Source organism: Hypanus sabinus, unplaced genomic scaffold (genome assembly GCF_030144855.1).
Source record: "Hypanus sabinus isolate sHypSab1 unplaced genomic scaffold, sHypSab1.hap1 scaffold_1145, whole genome shotgun sequence".
Classification (NCBI taxonomy): domain Eukaryota; kingdom Metazoa; phylum Chordata; class Chondrichthyes; order Myliobatiformes; family Dasyatidae; genus Hypanus; species Hypanus sabinus.
The window spans coordinates 47,534-70,522 of NW_026779203.1; the positions used below are offsets into that span (position 1 = coordinate 47,534).

At 40.8% G+C, this 22,989-nt stretch overlaps 1 long non-coding RNA gene across 2 annotated transcripts in view; it reads left to right on the plus strand.

Moving 5' to 3' along the window:
* Window positions 1-7,729: 7,729 nt before the first annotated feature.
* LOC132386403 (uncharacterized) overlaps window positions 7,730-22,989 on the plus strand; it is a 42,601-nt gene continuing 27,341 nt past the window's right edge. The window contains exons 1-2 of one of the 2 annotated variants that reach the window (XR_009509521.1): window positions 7,730-7,824; window positions 15,547-15,582. This is a non-coding gene — a long non-coding RNA (uncharacterized LOC132386403). Of the gene's footprint in view, window positions 7,825-15,546; window positions 15,583-21,660; window positions 21,823-22,989 lie in introns of those variants that run through there. The other variant, XR_009509522.1, reaches the window with a different exon arrangement.

The following is a 22,989-nucleotide window of genomic DNA, read 5'->3' on the forward strand; positions in this document are numbered from 1 at the left end:
TAAACTGCAAAGTAACACACAAAGTACTGCAGGAGCTCAGCAAGTCGGGCAGCATCTCAGCAGAGAAATAAACAGTTTATGTAGGATGAAGTGTTTGGGCTCATAATATTCACGGTTTATTCCTCTGCTTAGATGCTGCTGGGGCTACTGAGACCCGCCAGCATTTTGCAAACATAACCCTCTTTTTTTTCAGTCAATCAGTTTCCAGATGTTGCTGAACTTTCATTTGTAGCCTCATCCTCCTGCTCTGGTTCCCTCTTTCTACTCCCCATCAACTCGAGCCTCCATCACATCTAGAGCCTCCTTTTTGCTGACCCCACTTGTTTCTGCTCCATCGAATATTTACCCACCATTCTGCTCATACCTTAGAGGAGAGCATTGTATTGCAACAGTCTGGCTGTGTGAGGCACGGCCCTTCAAAATCAGTGAAAATCACCCAAAACAGTGAACAGAGAAGGGGAGAGCCTATATTACCAGCAATATCGAGGAGCAGATAGGGAAACAGATTCCGGAAAGGTGTAAGAATAACAGAGTTGTCATGATGGGAAATTTTAATTTGCCAAATATAGATTAGCATCTCTCTAGAGCAAGGGTTTTTATGAGGTGGAGTTTGTTAGGTGTGTTCTGGAAGGCTTCTTGACACAATACGTAGTTAAGCCTACAAGAGGAGAGGCTGCACTTGATTTGGTATTGGGAAATGAACTTGGTCAGGTGTCAGATCTCTCAGTGGGAGAGCATTTTGGAGATAGTGAATATAATCCTATCTCCTTTACAATATCATTGGAGAGATATTCGGAGCAGACAAGTTAGAAAAGAATTTAATTGGAATAAGGGGAATTATGAGGCTATCAGGCAGGAATTTGGAAACAAATGCTCTCAAGGAAAAGTACGGAAGTATGGCAAATGTTCAGGGAATACTTGAGTGAAGTTCTGCAATAGTTACGTTCCAATGAGACACGGAAGTGATGGTAGTGTGCAGGAACTCTGGTGTACAAAGGCTGGTCAAGAAGAAAAGAAAACATTACTTCTTACTTCTTACTTCTCCTGACAGTAAGAGTGTTCACTTTGATCTGTAAATATGTGGATTTCATCTCCAGGCACAGTGAGGATATAAAATCCCCATTTGAATACACTCAGATATGAACTGATTGTTCATAGTCACAGTGCATTGATTACTCTTCACAAACATGTCTATCCAAATAGAAACTATTTGCGCCATTGCAAAATACTCCACTTGAGGTTCCTCCCCTCCCTGAATCTCAATATATAGGGGACAACCACCTAAATCTGATACAGCAGCTCAAAGAAAGCAACTTCCATTTCTTTGTTACAGGTACATCTGATTTTTCTGAGTCTTTCTGAAATAATTATTGTCAAGCATTAAATGTAGATGGCTTCATTGGTAAATTGGCAGATGATGAAACAATTGATGGAGCTGTGGATAGTGTGGAGAACTGGCAATAAATTTAGCAAAATGTAGATCAATTGCAGATATAGGCTGGGAAATGGCAAATGGAATTTTACCCAGATAAATGTGACGAATTGCACCTCAGTCAGGCAAACGCAAGACAGAACACTGTTATGGGCAAGGTCCTTTGGTGTTGCTGAGCAGAGAGATCATGGCATCCTAGTTCATTGCTAGTTGTAAGTAGCTACACAAGTTGGTATGTTGTTTAGAAATAGGCTTACAACATGCTTGCATTTATTATTCGAAGCATTTAGCTCAATAGTCATGTTCCTACTTTGTAAGACTCTCGTTGGGCCACATCTGGATGACTGCATACAGTACTGGTCGCCCCACACTTGGAAGGATGTGGAGGCTTTGGAGAGGGTGAAGAATATGTTTACCAGGATGCTGCTTCATTTAGAGGGTGTGTGCTATCACAGGAGGCGTAATAAAATGTTGTTTCCACTGGAGCTCCAAAGGCTGAGGGGTGATCTGATAGAGGATTGCAGGAAGATGGAGGGTATGGACATGGTATAGGCAGGAAGGATTAGTGTTCGGGTGTTTTTGATTTGCTTTATAGCTAGTTCATCACAACATTGTGGCCCTAATGGCCTGCTGTTGTGCTGTACTCTTCATTGTTCTATGTTCTCCTTAGTTCTCAAAGCATTTTCAGAGCAAACTGACCCATTTGACAGTTACCTTGTAGCTGTTGGTTAAATCCTTTGCGATTTACAATTTGCTATTTCTAAACTCAAGGTAAAGATTCCATTTAGTATTTTAAATCTCTCACAATATCATTAGACATTTTGGATCTTAAACCACACAAGCAGCAATGACGTTAAATTAGTTTCGTCTTTCCATGTTCATGAGATGTTCTTCTGCACACCATTGATTTAACATGTGGTAATTTAATAGCACCTTTCTGTCAGCTTAAACAGTCTGACATATCACAGAAACAAACGTTTTCACTGATAGAACTGCCAATGATCAAATGACTTATCTTTAAACGCTTTAAACTCTTGTACATGAAAGTCGCTGAAGGCTCTGATATTCTCAATCCACCATGCCTGGTACAAATGATCAATCCATGGTCAAAGTCACTAAGATCTCATTTCTCTCCTATGTTGTTGTTTGGTCTCAACAACAAATGAATCTCTTGACCATTCTTGCATGCTTTTATGCATTAAGTTTCATCGACAATATTGGATGATGAGATATCGGCACTAACAAGAGTAATGGGATGTACGGGTGTTCCTAATAAAGTGGCCACTGAATGTACTATGCTCTGCTTGGGCTGTCCTGAACCATTTCTCTGTCATTGAGGTATTTTAGAAGTAGAGTTTCTGATAAATTGGAAACACAGCAACCAACCTCACATGCAGCAATGTTATGCCCTGATAGAAAGGAAAATGACTCAAAACCAGGGAGAACTTGCCCATCTTTTCCAAGGTATATGGAAATCACTCAAGAGGCTTTAACATATCTGCCTGGATTCATTCAGGATGGCATTGAAATAGCATCCTAGAATTTGAACTGTTCACTCGATTGGACCTCAAACCCACGCTATAGCCTCAAGGAAATAATCACACCACCTTGTCACTCTTGACACTGTTAAGAACTCAGCATAGAAACAACTTTAGGGAAATGGAAAACAATCAGCTCAGCAAAGGCAGCAGTACAGGAACTTGCAGCTCATACTGAATGGAATCTAAATTCATACTCTCTGTGATTAAAGAAGAGAATAGTAAATTTAATGTTATTCTATCTACAATTGAAAGGTGTCCTGAAGTTGTCTTCAAGGCTACCAGAGTCTGTACTTCTGCAGATAATCTATTACCTTCAGTGACAGTGTCTGATTGTACAAGACAATATGTGGGAACCGAATTCAGCACAGATATACTATAGCCCATTGTTGAACACACACAACTTAAACTAGAAAAATACAGTATTGCCTTTAAAACTGATCTGATTTACTGTCCCAGCTATCCAAAGATAAGTCATTCTTGTCATATAGTAGTATGTCTGTATTCATTTTACCTGTATTCTCAGTTTTCTGAAATATCCTCCCTCTCAATTTGTAGTTTCCAAAAGTCATAGGAGCAGAATTAGGCCATTTAGAACCAACGGGTCTGCCCATCATTCCATTTTGGATGATTTATTATCCCTCTCAACCCCATTTGCTTCCCCTGCTGCGGAACCTATCACAAACATATTAATGAATAATCTATCAACCTCTGCTTTACCCATCCCCAATTACATAGCTTCACAGCTGTCTGTGGCAAGCAATTCCACAGATTCACCACCTTCTGGCTCGAGAAATTCCTCCTCATTCCTGTTGTAAAGGGACATACTTCTACTCCAAGGCTGTACCGTCTGGTCCCAAACTCCCCCACCACAAAATACATCCTCTCTACTTCGGCTCTATTTAGGTCTTCCAATATCCATAAGCTTTCAATGTCCTTCTTTTCTCTTTACCAGAGCTATAAAAAGTGAGATTTCTTCCTCCAGATAATTGCCTTCCAAAAAACTCTTGTCGTCCTGGTGTTTCTCCTGCTGATAGTTAACACTGAGTTTTCCATTGCCCGAGGGGTCAGACGACTTGATATCAGATTAAACAGTAATGCAGAGGGAATTTCTTCACAGGTAGGATTGTCTTATCTCCACTTCTTTAACCAAACGAAACAACATTCCTCTGCAACTTGCTCCAACCACAGATCATTGATCGCACAAAGCACATAAAACTAAATATTGTCAAAAATAAGTGCATAAAATATAACTCACAATACATGCAGTGTGCAGCACATTAAAAAACAACTAACAGTAGAGAGCTCACTGTCCTGTGATGAGAGGTCGGTTGTGGCAGGGCATTCATTGGTTTTGTAACCTAATGGAAGAAGCCTATTACCCAGTCTAGCAGTCGTAGTCCTCAAGCTGCAATGCCTCCTTCTCGATGATTATAGGTCAAAGAGATTGGGAGATATGTGCCAGGGATCCTCAATGATGCTTTGGGCTTTGACTAAATCAAATGTGTCAGATCATTAATATTCCAAACAACATTTTATTTAAAGTCAAACATCTATTTTTTGATATAATGAACATACTGAAATGCAATATAAAACATTAATTTTTCCAAGTCAAATTGAGTTTATTCTTATTATCATAAGTTCAGTGAGGTACGGGTTCAGTACCAAGGAAAATTTGCATGCAGCAACATCACAAAGATGAAGGGACAGACAGCACACAGAATATAGATTATGCATTAGGTCTACCTTAAGTAATGCCATATGCAATAAAGTCGATTTGCCATCATGTGTATATATTTTCAGAAGTTAATTGGCTGGAATAGTAATGAATGGGAGATTGGTTTGACTAGACAAAATAGATGAATGTTTCTTGAGGCAGGCATCCCCAAGAGTGCTGAAAACATTGTCAATTACAATTTCCCACGAGACGTTACTCACGGACAGTTATACAAAATCGTGTAGGTCTTGTAATGGAAATGTTCCCATGATAGTTCAGGGTTTATTCATCGAGAAGATACTTTGATTGATGCACCAGTTGAGTGGGAGGTGGACGGGGTAATATTTTGGTAATATTTTCTGAGGAGCTGACTGGTCAAACTAAACAGTGAGAACTGGTGCCGAATACTTTCCTGTGTTCAATGGTGGGTGAAGTTCACCAATGACGGACTGGGCCATATTTAGTACTTATTACAGGCTTTTCCGTACAATGGCATTGATGCTTCCATATCAGGCCAAGATGAAACTAGTCAATAAACTCTCTAACAGACATCTGTAGAAATTTGTCAACGTTTCAGATAATAATTCAAATTTTGTCAAGCTTCCAAGAAAGCATAGCGTTTTTGGTGACATTCCAAATCTCCTCAAATTCCTATTGAAATATAGCCGCCGTCACACCTTCTTTACAGCTGTATCAATATTTTGGGTCCAGGTTAGCTCCTCGGACATACTGGCACCCAGGATCTTAAAATAGCACCCTCACTGCATTTCTGATCCCTCCATGAGGATTAGTGTGTGTCATTCACTCAACTATTATGTGTCATCTGTCCTCATACCCGAACTCCGGAAAACACGTTGAGGAATTCTTCCATGGGCAACAAAGTCAATGGTCTGAGATAACTGAGCAGCAAGTTGACTTCACAATTCTTTGTTAATTGTCAATTCAAATATGAGCGAAAGTCTGAGAATCAGATTCCCACGACACAATAGGTGACTTTGTGGTTTGTTAGAAGTAAAGGTCTGTTAAGATCTATTAAGAACAGTGCATTCCAGTGATCCACTACTCTCTGAATAAATAAAACCCTACCCATCACATGCCCTTTGAACACACGCCTTCTCACTTTAAATGCCTGCCCTTTGGTATTTGACATTTCAACCCCGGGAATCAGGTACTCCCTGTCTACTCTATCTATGCCTCTTTTAAACTTATAAACCTTCATCGGAATTCCCCTCAGGCTATGGTGCTCCAGAGGAAACAACTCACCGTCCTTTCCAATTGTATCCAGTCTCAATTCTAAGCCAGACTGACGCTGTGGAAATACAGCTCCAGAAATATGATTTTTATTTCTGCAAGGAGCATGTGTGTGTGTGTGGCAAATATCCGTCGACATTTCCTGGTACATGCTTCAGAGCATCGACTGATGATAAGAGGATGCTCACCATGACACTGGAGTAAACTCCAGATGTCTCCTTCTCCTGTGTAGTAAAGGACTTCAATTTGCTGCATCCTACTACAGGTTCTGAGTTATCATAATTCGAAAATGAGCAATGCTAAAAGTTCAGGTGCAACTGTTCTATTTAAATTTTCTGCCCATTACACTACTGGTGTTTTGGCAGCAATAAAGGTCTTCCTTCTTTGGCTGTGTTCAGGGCTTCCTTCATCACGTCAGTGTTACGCCTGTGACAATAGACAATAGGTGCAGAAGTAGATCATTCAGCCCTTCGAGCCTGCACCGCCATTTTGAGATCATGCCTGATCAATTACTATCAATACCCTGTTCCTGCCTTGTCCCCTAATCCCTTGATTCCCCTATCCATAAGATACCTATTTAGCTCCTTGAAAGCCTCCACTACCTTCCGAGGCAGTGCATTCCAGACCCCCACAACTCTCTTGGAGAAGAAATTTTTCCATAACTCTGTACTAAATGACCTTTTTTAATGATCCTCTTTTTAAAACGTTTTTTATTGCGTTTTCAAATAATTACAGATAGAAAAACAAATATACCCTTAGCCCTTCCCCTCTAACAACCCTACAGAAAAAAAGAAAATGAAAAAAAAGAAAGAAAGCGAGAGTGCCTGTATATCTGAAGATCCCCACATGCTCCACGGAGTTCGTAATAACTTTATTATATATACTTATTTCTTTCCCCAAATAACCAATTATTTTATCTTCGGAGCAGTCATTTGAGATCTTAAGCTGTGTTGCCTTTAAGGCATTTGTTTAGATTATTATACTTTTGCTTTAGTAATTTGTTTGTTATCATTTTCTAGTTAAAGTTAAGGTTGTTTAAAGTAAATTCGTTTTCTGTGATATATAGCGGCATGCGATGACGTCACTCCCGGTTTCGCCGTGTGTTGTGGGAGAATACCGGTTTGGAGAAACAGGAAGGAGGGGGCTTATGTGTACAGTATCAGCGCGAGAAAAGTTTTCTTTCTACGCACGAGAAACATTAGTGAATCAACGCCCTAAGTTCATGAGATAATCGATATGTTGAATTAAAAATGTTAACGCTGATTCTGTTAAAAGTAATGATGATTGATAAAGTTTATGTTTTTTGTTATTTAAAGAGTTGCGGATAGTTTGTGTTGAAGTGTATTTAAAGCCAGTCGATGGCGTGGGTAGATTCTGACTGTATGTTGCACTTTAAGTAAGATTGTTGTTGTAGTTTTACTTTTGCAAGTGTTTATGATGTAAATGTGATGTCAAGAAGGAAACAAATACAGTATATTTTTTGTGTTGTTTTATCAACAGTTTTCACCATACCTTAATGTGGAAGAGTGAACAGTAAATGGTTAATCTTACTGGTACCGCCTCATTGATTGGTTTATGCTTGGTGTTTAGTTCAGAGTTATCTTACAGCTGTGCGAGAACACTACATAAGCATTTACGAGAATGACACCATCTGATTTCAAATCCCAGAAAATCCTGCAGTCTCGTTCCTGCAGTTCTTCCATTGGAGTGAAAATCATATAGTTATTGGAGATGATGTATGTTGCCGTATGTCGATTACAATAATGACATTTCTGCTGTTCATTTTTTTTCAGACAGCTGCACCATAGACCCTGAAAGTGACATCAGGAATATCTTCTCCGCAAGTTACAGTGAGCATCTGGGATAAATCTGATCAACAGCACAAGGTCAGAAACTTAGTGTCACTATCAAAAGTTCCAGCTAATAGTTCAACACTGTATAATGTGTGTTAAAGAAATGTGAAATAGTGCAACACTTGTAATAATAATTAACAATCAATGAAACATACAAACAATGTGTTCTTCAGTAGCATTTATTGTAAGACTGGAAGTGGTTACTACTGATATTGGCAACATTTATTCACCATACCTAATATCTGTGCTCTTGAGATTGTCCCCATTAAACACAAAATTATTATAAATAATTAATTTTAGACATACTTATTTAAGACCATATGACATAAGAGCAGAATGAGATAATCTGGCCCATTGAATCAGCTCTGCCATTCAATCACTGATGATCCTTTGTTTTGTCTCCTCCTCAACCCCATGAGAAAGTAAGGATACATGGGATCCAAGGAGACATTGCTTTGTGGATCCTGAACTGACTTACCCCAAGAAGGCAAAATGTGCTTGGAGGCGGGTCATATTCTGCATGGAGGCCAGAGTCCAGTGTTGTGCCTCAGGGATCTATTCTGAGACTCCAACTCTTCGTGATTTTTATAAATGACTGAGACGAGGTAATTTAATGAGATGAGGCATTAATAAGATGCAAAACTGGGCTGAGAAATGGTAGATGAAGTTCAACCCAGATAAGTGTGGCCTGGTTCATTTTGGTAGGTCAAATATGATGGCAGAATGTAGACTTAATGCCTAGACTCTTGGCAGTGAGGAGGATCAGAGGGATCTTGGGGTCCCAGGCCCAAATTTTCTTTAAATAACTATTTATGGTTCTTAGTAATTGTTCCATCCAAATAAGTAAGTTTATTTCTTACAATTTTAAAAGGAAGGTTAGTATTAATTGATACTAAATGATTCAATAGAAAAAGTTCACTCTTATCCTGAATACTGACTAAAACAGGAGACAAAAGAATGTACGATAGCTAATAAAGTCTCAACATTAGGAATATAAAGCAAAAGGTCATCGGCATAATGTAAAATTTCTAAGGTAAGGACATGTTCGGCACAGCTTTGTAGGCTGGAGGGCCTGTATTGTGCAGTAGTTCCGTGTTTCTATGTTTCTATCATATCTGTTTCCTCAACATTTCATGTCCCTCCACCAATATTCCTAATATCTGCAAACCTGGCAGGAAAGCCATCTATTCCTTCATCTAAGTCATTATATACAGCATAAAAATAAGTGGCCCCATAGGAACCCTGCGGATCACCACTAGCCACTGGCAGCCAACCAGAACAGGATCCATTTATTCCCATTCGCTGCCTCCTACCAATCAGCCAATGTACTACCCATGTTAGTAACAATCTTGTAATACCATGGGCTCTTAATTAAATGCGCAGCCTTCTGTGTGGCACTTGTGTCAAAGGACTTCTTAACGCCCAGATATACAAAATACACTGCATCCCCTTTATCTATCCTACTGGCATTCTCATCAAATTATTGCAAAAGGTACATATTTTAGCCAGATGGTGGTGGAATTATGGAATTTGTTGCCACATACAGTGTGGAGGCCCAATCATTGAAGGTGCTTAAGGAGGAGATTGATAGGTATCTATTTAGTCAGTGTATCAAGGGATATGGGGAAAAAGTCGGAAATTGGATCTAGATGGGAGAATAGTTCAGCTCATGGTGGAGTGGCAGAGCAGACTCAATGGGTCGAATGGCCTCCTTCTGCACCTTTACCTTGCTTGAAATGTAATATGAATTATTAATAGAGTAAACGAATAGACTATAACAGAGACAGTACTTCTGGTTAAATATTGCTATATTTCTACACAATTCCTGCTTAGTGTGAATGTAACGAGAGCCAATTTCCTTCGGGATCAATAAAGTATGTCGTTCAGTCTGTCTGTCTGACTGAAGTTTCTGGCAGACTGAATTCCTTCCGATGGATCATTGCTGGGAGTGCTCGTTCCTTTTGGGCAGCTCGCCATCTACAACACAAGTTCAGAAATATTCATTTGTTACTGAAAGCATAGTACCTTAAAACCTGGAATACAACACATGATTAATATTGAATAGGATAAAAAAAACCTGACACATAAAGGTTTGGACCAAGAGGAAGTGGATTATGATGAATGTTAAATTGTGCCAATGCTTGAAATAAGGGATGGCAATAAATAAAGGGCTGCAAGAAGACCACAGACATGTCATCAGGTTTGAAGGACCATGTGCCTCAATGACACTGAGTTCTATGTTGTCTGGAGTCAGGGCCTTCTGCTTTAGCTCTTGGTAGTATCAGCCATACCTAACAGGTCAATAAGTAGAGGCCAGGTGAAGAGATGTCCATGGGTCCTGCCCGTTCAGGGTTTCAGTTCAGCAATAAAAATTCAGACTGGTAAATAAAAACTGGTCTGGAAAAGCAATAAAGAATAATTCTACATCTGAGTGTAACTGTATTCCTGAGTCTCCACATGAAATGCATACTAGACAGTAGAGAAAACTAAGTGGAAGTACTGACATGATGAAGGAAGCCCTGGACACAACCAGAGAGGAAGACCTTTATTGCTGCCAAAAACACCGGTAGTGTAATGGGCAGAAAATATAAATAGAACAGTTGCATTTGACTTTCAGCATTGTTCGTTTTCGAATTATGATAACTCAGAACTTGTAGTAGGATGCAGAAAATTTAATTCCTTTACTGCACAGAAGAAAGAGACATCTGGAGTTTACTCCAATGTCGTGGTGAACATCCTCTTATCATCAGTCGTGTGCTCTGAATCATGCACCAGGAAATGCTGCTTGATATTTGCCACACACACATACTCCTTGCAGAAATAAAAATCTTATTTCTGGAGCTGTATTTCCTCAGTGTCAGCTTGGCTTACAATTGAGACTAGATACAACTATTGTATTATACAATATTAATTAAAGTTCATAATGTGCTCCTTTGTTGCCTTTACATAGATCTAGTTTTATCAAGAGAACAGAAACATTCCCCGATATGTGACACAGCAGACTCTGCTTAGCTAATATTATAGACTGATTACTTTTGTTGAAAGTTATCAATATACGTTATCAAATGACAAATTTAATTAAATTACAAAGCACTTCAAATCACTTCAACAGGACTAACGATTTGGTATTCACTTAATGAGTGACATGTCAACAGAAACATTGAGAAAGTTTGTAGTATGATACCAAAGCAAAACGGATTATTGTGTAATGTACGCATTGATTGCAAATTGATTGGAACTCATTGTCCTGTAATTCTGTTTGAGGCATCATGGTCGTGGAATTATGGAATTCGTTGCCACATGCAGTGTGGAGGCCCAATAATTGAGGGTGTTTAAGGAGGAGATTGATGGGAATCTAATTAGTCAGGGTATCAAGGAATATGGGGAAAAAGTCGGAAATTGGAGATGGGAGAATACTTAAGCTCATGGTGAAGTGGCGGAGCAGACTCAAGGGGCCGAATGGCCTACTTCTGCTCCTTTACCTTGTCTTGTCTTGACATGTGAATTATTAATATAGTAAATGAATAGACTAAACTCAGAAACAGTGTTTAGCTGATAACGAATTAATGTTGTCACGAATAAAATGACTATGAATCACTGATTATTTCCACGGCATAATTTATTATTATTTAATTATTTATGGTTTTATATTTCTATATTTCTACGTGGGCTTTTCCGCCGGCTTTCACTATTACGCTGTTACAGGAGTTCTAGCCTTTCTTCTGGTGCGTCTCAAGGAGCTGTTCCCCAGACCCTCTTTTATCCCCACTCATAGGGTCTCAGATGTCACTCAGGGTGGAATGATGCCATCCCCTAACCTGCCCACGTTGCCTGAGGGCATCCACGAAGCTTAGTATTCAATACACAATTCCGCCGCCAAGAAACAATTACCTTTTCCGTGGCTTTGTATCGCTGGGGGCCAGGACATTCCAAACTTCTCTCTCTCATTTCCTGGGTCTCCTACCCTGACTTAATAGCGATCTTGCAATTCTCAAAAAGGAAGAGGGAGAAAACAGAGAACTATCGGCCTGTCAGCCTGACATCGGTGGTGGGAAAGATGCTGGAGTCCATTATTAAGGATGAAATTGTGGCATATCTAGATAGCAGTGACAGGACTGGGCCAAGCCAGCATGGATTTACCAAGGGTGAATCATGCTTGACTAATCTGTTGGAGTTTTTCGAGGAAGTAACCAGGAAGTTAGACGGGGGAGATCCAGTGGATGTAGTGTACCTTGATTTTCAGAAGGCATTTGATAAGGTCCCACATAGAAGATTGGTGGGTAAAATCAAAGCTCATGGCATCGGGGGGAAGGCATTGACATGGATAGAACACTGGTTGGCAGATAGAAAGCAAAGGGTAACAGTGAATGGGTGTTTCTCGGAATGGCAGGTGGTGACTAGTGGGGTGCCACAGGGCTCGGTATTGGGACCACAGCTGTTTACCACTTACGTTAATGATTTGGATGAAGGCATAAAAAATAACATCAGCAAATTTGCTGATGATACTAAGCTGGATGGCAGTACGACATGTGATGAGGATGCAGGGAGAATTCAGGGAGACTTAGATAGGCTGGGTGAGTGGGCAGATACTAGGCAGATGGCGTTTAAAGTGAATAAGTGTGAGGTTATCCACTTTGGGAGTAAGAACAGGAAGGCAGATTATTATCTGAATGGTTTGGAGTTGGGTAAGGGAGCAATACAAAGAGATCTCGGAGTCCTTGTTCATCAGTCACTGAAGGTGAATAAGCAAGTACAGCAGGCAGTGAAGAAGGCTAATGGACTGTTGGCCTTTATTGCAAAGGGTATTGAGTACAAGAGCAAGGAAATCCTCCTGCATTTGTACAGAGCCCTGATGAGACCTCACCTGGAGTATTGTGTACAGTTTTGGTCTTCAGGGTTAAGGAAGGACATCCTGGCTGTAGAGGAAGTGCAGCGTAGATTCACGAGGTTAATTCCTGGGGAGTCTGGATTGTCTTACGCAGAGAGGTTAGAGAGACTGGGCTTGTAAACGCTGGAATTAAGGAGATTGAGAGGGGATCTGATTGAAGCATGTAAGATTATTAAGAGATTGGACTAGATAGAGGCAGGAAATATGTTCCAGATGCTGGGAGAGTCCAGTACCAGAGGGCATGGTTTGAGAATAAGGGGTAGGTCATTTAGGACAGAGTTAAGGAAAAGCTTCTTCTCCCAGAGAGTTGTGGGGGTCTGGAATGCACTGCCTTGGAAGATAGTGGAGGCCAATTCTCTGGATGCTTTCAAGAAGGAGCTAGATAGGTATCATGGATAAGGGAATCAAGAGATATGGGGACAAAGCAGGAACAGGGTATTGATAGTAATTGATCAGCCATGATTTCAAAATGGCGGTGCAGGCTTGTAGGGCCGAATGGTCTACTGCACCTATTGTCTCTTGTCACAGGCGTAACACTGACATGATGAAGGAAGCACTGAACACAGCCAGAGAAGGAAGACCTTTATTGCTGCCAAAAACACCAGTAGTGTAATGGGCAGAAAATATAAATACAACCGTTGCACATGAACTTTTAGCATTGCTCATTTTTGAATTATGATAACTCAGAACTTGTAGTAGGATGCAGCAAATTGAAGTCCTTTACTACACAGGAGAATGAGACATCTAGAGTTTACTCCAGTGTCATGGTGAACATCCTCTTATCATCAGTCGATGCTCTGAAGCATGTACCAGGAAATGTCGATGGATATTTGCCACACACACACATGCTCCTTGCAGAAATAAAAATCATATTACTGGAGCTGTATTTCCTCAACGAAAGCTTAGCTTACAATTGAGACTGGATACAATTGGAAAGGACGGTGAGTTGTTTCCTCTGGAGCACCAGAGCCTGTGTGGAATTCCGATGAAGGTTTATAAGTTTAAAAGAGGCATAGATAGAGTAGACAGGGAGTATCTGATTCCCGGGGTTGAAATGTCAAATACCAAAGGGCAGGCATTTAACGTGAGAAGGCGTGTGTTCAAAGGGCATGTGAGGCGTAGGGTTTTTTTTTTATTCAGAGAGTGGTGGATCACTGGAATGCACAGTTCTTAATAGATCTTAACAGATCTTTACTTCTAACAAACCACAAAGTCACCTGTTCAGTGGTGGGAATCTGCTTCTCAGACTTTCGCCCATATTTTCCTGTGAATTGACAAGAAACAAAGAATTGTGAATTCAACTTGCAGCTCAGTTATCTCAGACCATTGACTTTCTTGCCCATGGAAGAATTCCTCACCGTGTTTTCCGGAGGTCGGGTTTGAGAATATAGAGTTCGGGTATGAGGACAGATGACACATTATAGTTGAGTGAATGACACACACCAATCCTCATGGAGGGATCAGAAATGCAGTGAGGGAGCCATTTAAAGTTCCTGGGGGCCAGTGTGTCCGAGGAGCTAACCTGGACCCAACATATTGATACAGCTGTTAGGAAGGTGTGACGGCGGCTATATTTCAATAGGAATTTGTGGAGATTTGGAATGTCACCAAAAATGCTATGCTTTCTTGGAAGCTTGACAAAACTTGAATTATTATCTGAAACATTGACAAATTTCTACAGATGTCTGTTAGAGAGTATATTGACTGGTTTCATCTTGGCCTGATAAGGAAGCATCAATGCCATTGTATGAAAAAGCCTGTAATATATACTAAATATGGCCCAGCCCGTCATTGGTGAACATCATCCACCATTGAACACAGGAAAGTATTCGGCACCAGTTCTCACTATTTAATTTGACCAGACAGCTCCTCAGAAAATATTTCCAAAATTTCCGTCCACCTCCCACCCCACTTGTGCATCAATCAAAGTATCTTCTCGATGAATAAACCCTGAAGTATCATGGGAACATTTTCATTGCAAGACCAACACGATTTTCTATAACTGTCCGTGAGTAACTTCTCGTGGGAAATTGTAATTGACGTTGTTTTCAGCCCTGTTGGGGATGCCTGCCTCAAGTAACATTCATCTATTTTGTCTAGTCAAACCAATCTCCCATTCATTACTATTCCAGCCAATTAACTTCTGAAAATATATACTCATGATGGCAAATCGACTTTATTGCATATGGCATGACTTAAGGAAGAGCTAATGCATAATCTATATTCTGTGTGCTGTCTGTCCCTTCATCTTTGTGATGTTGCTGCATGCAAATTTTCCTTGGTACTGAATCCGCACCTCACTGAATTTATGATAATAAGAATAAACTCAATTTGACTTGGAAAAATTAATGTTTTTTTATTGCATTTCAGTATGTTCATTATATCAAAAAATAGATGTTTGACTTTAAATAAAATGTTGTTTGGAATATTAATGATCTGACACATTTGATTTAGTCAAAGCCCAAAGCATCATTGAGGATCCCTTGCACGTATCTCCCAATCTCTTTGACCTATAATCATCGGGAAGGAGGTACTGGAGCTTGAGGACTATGACTGCTAGACTGGGTAATAGCTTCTTTCATTAGGTTACAAAACCAATGAATGCCCTGCCACTCCCGACCTCTCATCACAAGACAATGAGCTCTTTACTGTTAGTTGTTTTTTTAATGTGCTGCACACTGCATGCATTGTGAATTATATTTTATTCACTTATTTTTGACAATATTTAGTTTTATGTGCTTTGTGCGATCAATGTTCTGTGGTTGGAGCACGTTGTAGAGGAATGTTGTTTCGTTTGGTTGTATATCTGTGAAGAAAATTGAATTTGAACTTGAGTTCCTGAACCTGTTCAATTTTTGGGATTGCAGGCAATTTCAACAATGAACACTGTTAAAGAAGTGGAGGTAAGACAATCCTACCTGTGAAGAAATTCCCTCTGCATTACTGTTTAATCTGTGTTCAAAATGTCCGGTCATTTGAGCTTTGGAAAACTCAGTGTTAACAAGCAGCAGGAGAAACACCAGGACGACAAGTGTTTTTTGGAAGGCCATTATCTGGAGGAAGGTATCTCACTTTTGATAGCTCTGGTAAAGAGAAAAGAAGGACATTGAAAGCTTATGGATATTGAAAGACCTAGATAGAGTTGAAGTAGAGAGGATGTATTTTGTGGTGGTGGAGTTTGGGACCAGACGGTACAGCCTTGGAGCAGAAGTATGTCCCTTTACAACAGGGATGAGGAGGGATTTCTCGAGCCAGAAGGTGGTGAATCTGTGGAATTGCTTGCCACAGACAGCTGTGAAGCTAAGTGATTGGGGATGTGTAAAGTGGAGATTGATAGATTATTCATTAGTATGTTTGTGAAAGGTTCCTGACCAGGGGAAGCAAATGGGGTTGAGAGGGATAATAAATCAGCCAAAATGGAATGGTGGGGCAAACCCTTTGGGTTTAAATGGCCTAATTCTGCTCCTATGACTTTTGGAAACTACAAATTGAGAGGTAGAATATTTCAGAAAACTGAGAATACAGGTAAAGTGAATACAGACATACTTCTATATGACAAGAATGACTTATCGTTGGATAGCTGGGACAGTAAATCAGATCAGTTTTAAAGGCAATACTGTATTTTTGTAGTTTAAGTTGTGTGTGTTCAACAATAGGCTATAGTATATCTGTGCTGAATTCAGTTCCCACATATTGTCTTGTACAATCAGATACCTGTCACTGAAGGTAATAGATTATCTGCAGAAGTACAGACTCTAGTAGCCTTGAAGACTACTTTAGAAGACCCTTCAATTGTACATAGAATAACATTAAAATTACTATTCTCTTCTTTAATCACAGAGAGTATGAATGTAGATTCCATTCTGTATGAGCTGCAAGTTCCTGTACTGCTGCCTTTGCTGAGCTGATTGTTTTCCATTTCCCTAAAGTTGTTTTTATGCTGAGTTCGTATCAGTGTCAAGTGTGACCAGGTGGTGTGATTCTTCCCTTGAGGCTATAGAATGGGTTCAAGGTCCAATCTTGTGAACAGTTCAAATTCTAGGATGCTATTTCAATGCAGCTCTGAAGCAATCCAGACAGAGATGTTAAAGCCTCTTGAGTGATTTCCATGTACCTTGGAAAAGATGGGCAAGTTCTCCCTGGTGTTCAGTCCTTGTCCTTTCTATCAGTGTCATTATCAAACACATTGTCGTAACGTTGCTGCATGAGTGAGATTGGATGCTGTTTTTTCAATTTATCAGAAACTCTACTTCTAAAATACCTCAATGACAGAGAAATGGTTCAGGACAGCCCAATCAGAGCATAATACATTCAATGGCCACTTTATTATGGACACCCGTACATCCCACTACACTTGTTAGTGCCGATATCTCATCATCCAAAATTTTCGATGTAACTTAATGCATAAAAGCATTCTGGAATGGTCAAGAGATTCATTTGCTGTTGAGACCAAACATCAGCAGAGAAGAGAAATGAGATCTTAGTGACCTTGACCATGGATTGATCACATGTGCCAGGCAGGGTGGTTTGAGAATCTCAGAACCTTCAGCGACTTTCATGTACAAGAGATTCCAGCGTTTAAAGATAAGTCATCTGATCTTTGGCAGTTCTATGGGTGAAAATATTTGTTTCTGTGATATGTCAGACTGTTTAAGGTGACAGAAAGGTGCTATTAACTCAAATTACGACATGTTAAATCAATGGTGTGCAGAAGAACATCTACATCTCATGAACATGGAATGTCGAAACTAATTTAACGTCATTGCTGCTTGTGTAGTTTAGGAGCCAACATGTTTAATGATATTGTGAGAGATTTAAAATTCTAATTGGAATCTTTACCTTGAGTTTAGAAATAGCAAGTTGTAAATTGCAAAGGATTTAACCAACAGCTACAAAGTAACAGTCAAACATGTCAGTTTGCTATGAAAATGCTTTGAGAACATAGAACAATGACGAGTACAGCACAGCACCAGGCCATTTGGGCCACAATGATGTGATGAACTAGCTATAAAGCAAATCAAAAACACCCAAACACTAATCCTTCCTGCCTATACCATGTCCATACCCTCCATCTTCCTGCAATCCTCTATCAGATTACCCCTCAGCCTTTGGAGCTCCAGTGGAAACAACATTTTATTACGCCTCCTGTGATAGCACACACCCTCTAAATGAAGCAGCATCCTGGTAAACATATTCTTCACCCTCTCCAAAGCCTCCGCATCCTTCCAAGTGTGGGGCAACCAGAACTGTATGCAGTCATCCAGATGTGGCCCAACGAGAGTCTTACAAAGTAGGAACATGACTATTGAGCTAAATTATTTGAATAATAAATGCAAGCATGTTGTAAGCCTATTTCTAAACAACATACCAACTTGTGTAGCTACTTAGAACTAGCAATGAACTAGGATGCCATGATCTCTCTGCTCAGCAACACCAAAGGACCTTGCCCATAACAGTGTTCTGTCTTGCGTTTGCCTTACTGAGGTGCAATTCGTCACATTTATCTGGGTCAATTTCCATTTGCCATTTCCCAGCCTATATCTGCAATTGATCTACATTTTGCTAAATTTATTGCCAGTTCTCCACACTATCCACAGCTCCATCAATTGTTTCATCATCTGCCAATTTACCAATGAAGCCATCTCCATTTAATGCTTGTCAATAATTATTTCAGAAAGACTCAGACAAATCAGATTTACCTGTAACGAAGAAATCGAAGTTGCTTTCGTTGACCTGCTGTATCAGATTTCGGTGGTTGTCCCCTATATATTGTGATTCAGGGAGGGGAACAACCTCAAATGGAGTATTTTGCAATGGCGCAAATAGTTTCTATTTGGATAGACATGTTTGTGAAGATTAATCAATGCACTGTGACTATGAACAAACAGTTCATATCTTAGTGTATTCAAATGGGGATCTTATATACTCACTGTGCCTGGAGATGAAATCCACATATTTACAAAATCAAAGTGAACACTCTTACTGTTAGGAGAAGTAAGAACCAAGATGCACTTATACCTCATCCGTAGCATGGACTCTCAAATTGCACCGTCCACTGCAATCTTGGTCAGCAACCAATAATTTCCTATCTTTTTCCTTCCTGTGTTCCTCAGGAGTAGAGTGACATTTGTGATTTCCCGGTCACGGGGAGCAATTCCTGACTAATTATTCTTGCACTATGAATGCCTTCACAATCGCTTCAGCCTCTTTTTGCGAATCCGTGGTGTCTTGTCCATCCACCGTCAGGATTTACAACTCTCCAAGCAATATCTCCTTATTAAAAGTGATGATACTCAATGCCGCCCAGGCTTCAATTTCTGGCATCTCTTCATGACGGAAAACATTGCAGACTGACACAAAGTACGTGTACAGTTCTCTGCCGTTTCAGTGTATCTGACAACTTCTCCAGTGTCATTTCCCAGAGGTCCAATATCCATTCTACACTCTCTTTTACTGTTTATACATCTGTAAAAGTACTCTTTGTATCCTCTTTAATATTCACAAAAAGAATTAGGTTTAATATCACTGCTATATGTCTTGAAATTTGTTATGCTCGAGAAGTACATCGTAATACATTATAATAAAACCAGTAAATCACAGTTAGATTTCTATAAAAATAGTATAAAAAAGTTAAATAAGTAAGAAATCCGATGTCAGATGGGAAGAGGCTGTCGCTGAACCATTGAGTGTGTGCCTTCAGGCTCCTGTACCTCCTCCATGATGGTAGAAATGGGAAGAAGGCATGTCCTGGGTGGTGGCGGTCCCTCATGATGGATGCTGCCTTTTTGAGGCAGCGCTCGTCAGTGATGTCATGGATGCTATTATTTCATCCATACTTTTCCTTAATTCTATTGTAATTATTCAGCACATTATTCTACACCTTCTGCATTATTAATGTTTTACCTTATCCTACCTCATTACACTGTGTAACGATATGATTTGATTTGTCTCAAGGGTACACATGCAAAACATTCACTATTGCGGTACCTATGGCAATAATAAAAACATTCCAATTCCAATCTGTTGAACCGACTTCCCTGCTATTTAGTGAAATACAGTCCACAGCCCTAGTTATGTGATTTGTCAGGGCTTCAGACCTAGCATGTTTCAGCTGGAACCTGTCCAATCAAATCATCTCCATCCTTCCCCAATAGTGGAAGCAAAGTACCATGAATCTAAGCACTCTTCTCTTCCTCCAGCCAGCCCTCCTGTCACCCGGAGCCATTGGATCGTCTTGACTTAAGGACAGCTGTCGCCTAATAGGGGGCAGGTGTTTATAAGGGACTCGCGGACTGAGCCTGGGTGTGGGTTGTCCTACTCCGAAGCCGGTTTTACCCGATCTGTACCTGGGCTGCCGGCTCTGAATTCTGCTCTTTCCCTGGTTGCCGGCCTGCTCGGAATCCTGTTTTGCCCTGGTTGCCGGCCTCTTCTGCATCTGTTCTGTCCGGTTGGTCTTGTTCCACTGCTTCTCTCCTGTGCGCTGGTCCCGCTGTTCCGCCTTAGTCGCCTTGCCTGCGCTGTCACGCTGTCGGTTGCCCTTCCCAATAAACCGGTGTATCATGGTAGCCCTACTGCTCTCCCTGGACCCAACTTTCTTCTGATTCCTTGCCTTCCTCGGGCAGGCCTGGTTGGACTGCCGCTGCCCGGTGGGGATTCTGCCCTTTCCACCCATTACTCACTAAGGGTTGTGCCCCGCACCTGCCCAGGTGTCCGCTCCTTGCAGATGCCTCCGTGTTTTTAGCCTGGGAGGTGGCCCTGCCCGGGATCCATGCGGCCCGCCACGAGCTCTGGGATCCTCCTGCCCTATCACGAAATCGGGGATCCAGCCCCGCCTGTATAAGCCCCTGCATGCCATGGCATCCCCATCCTGTCCTACCCCTAGTACTTCAGTGCCTGCGTTCTGCATTTGGGTCCAATCCTGTCCCCGTCCTGACAAGCTCCTGGAGACTTGATACTATCAAAAGGCTTGTCAGGAGGCAGATAAGAGTCAGGAGTCTAGATGTAGGGATGAGAGTGAAGAAAAACCAGAATGGGTAAGGATGGGATTTCTCTATTAGGTCTCCAGATAGAGTTTGAATAACCAACAGACTTATGATCTGTTATGGCTTCTGTCACATGAAGTGGATGCTTTTCACTGGGTACTGTAAAACAAATGGAAAGTTAAAAACAGTATATTCCATGAATGGATGGTTACGTACTCGTGACATGACAGTGGTGCCCTTGTCACTTGACAGGGGTTGAAGCTGTACTGGACTTGAGGTAATGGTCTTGTGATGGTGAAATAACGTCAGTTTCCCACCAGTAGAGATCATGTGACAGTTTTTTTTTAACTGGTTATAAAAGGAAGACTCCACCCTGTGAGGAGGGACAGCTCGTGGCTGGATTTGTCAAGTTGATTTCATGCCACTGCGTGATTTAATGGGATGACGCAGTTTAGCTGAAGGGTGAAGTTTTATCAAATGCCAAAAGTTTAAAAGATCATTGCCAGCAGGTTCTTGAAATACTGCTAGTACCGAAATCAGTGGAGAGTGAAGATCGAAGATCGAGGAGGATCTACTTCGACGGTGAAACGGGTTCGACCTTATTTAATCCTTATTCGAAAGGATTTCGTGGACTGTTCACGTGTTAATCTCTGCGGGAAAGCAGGAGATTGAGGACAGTGCGATAAAGGAAAGGTCAGTGCCTTTAAGCCGTTCCGTTTTGTAAATTCGTCGTGGGAGAAGTTCGACATCGGGTATCGAAGTGAAGCGACGTGAAAAAAAATTTAAATAGTCTTATAAAGTCTCTCCTTTTAGCTGAACTGTGAGCATATCGAACTTTTGGCAATACTACTTTAAAGAACTCTTTTTGCAATATCGCTTTAAGGACTGTTTGAGCTGCCGCACAACAGCTCTTTCCGGTTAGGTTAGTGTTTGGTTACTTTTGGGGGGTTTGTTTTCTGTGTTTAATAAACGTGTTATTTGTTATACAGAACCCCTTGCCGAACTCATATATTCATTGTTGCCGGAATATGTAACAGGATGACGTCAGCTTTTCTGTCAATGCAGAAGCATCTCACCCACTTCCACGTAGCAAATCAGTGGTCAGCACTTTACACCACTTAATATCTTTGAATCCAAACCCCAGCTCCTGAAGGGAAAAAGGTAGGTCATCAGGCATCGTGAATAAATTATTGAGATTTATTTCTCGTCAGCTGAGGAATACTATGTTACCCTGCAGACTTTGTATGAATTGAACGAGCTGGTCTTTGTGCAATAGATGTCAAGTCTGATCTCTAATTGCGACTAATACGTATCTGTGGAGGGAAATCCCCATAACTGGACAACTGTAAATCCTGCATTGGACTCAGCCGACGGCCCCTGTGCTCCACCATAGACTTTCCATAGAGTCCAAAAAGAGAGAGTGACATTCCACAGATCTTCCCAGTTCACAAGCTGGGAAATCCCCTGGCTCAATTCATCTCAGATTTACTAAGTACAAACTAAGTTAATAGACATGTTTTTACCATTTAGAAGACATTTGGACATGTGCATTGATTAGAAAGGTTTAGAGGGTCATTGAGGGCAAATAAGAAGCTCATTCAGGTAACTTGCTCAGAGTGGATGTGTTTGGATGAAGTGCCTGTTTTCTGTGCAGTATATTTCTCCAAATCTATTTTATTAAGTAGTTCAGATTATTGTCTTTTTGTAATAGTGGACATGTGTTTTCAGCCGATGAATCTTTAACACTGAGTTTGTGGAAAAAGCTCCTCACTGATTGCCGATGTCAGCAGAGCAGCTGTTTGCTCTGGAACTGGCCCTGTGCTCTTCGAGTCCAGCTGATGTGCAGTCAGCTGGCAAACCAGTGCAGAGGATCAATTGTCAAACTGATCTACTGTCACTGGTGCTTCCAGCTCCCCTGTGAGCTGACTCCGTTATCGAGTGTGACTTTATATATAGTAAGCAGCACTCAGCTTTCGGGCTGGCATGGACTGGCGTTATGAAGTGTCTGTGGGCCAAGATGGGAACATACCCAGATGAATTGTCCTAGGCCATGCTGAGCAGGTTCTCCAGAGAACAATTGTAGTAAGAGGACAGCTTGCATAATGTAGATTTTGAGTGAATGATGAGTGATAATCTCAAACACTTTAGAATCTCAGTGTTTCCTGTGGGACTACTAAACCTGTTCCACTGTCCAGCAGAGATCAGAGGCTGGTCACTGTCTGAACTTGATAGATTCATGGTGCTCTTTGCCTTACATCCACATCAGGTTTAAAAATGTTACTGGTGTTTATCTGCTGCACCTATATTTCCAGTACGCTCATCGCTACC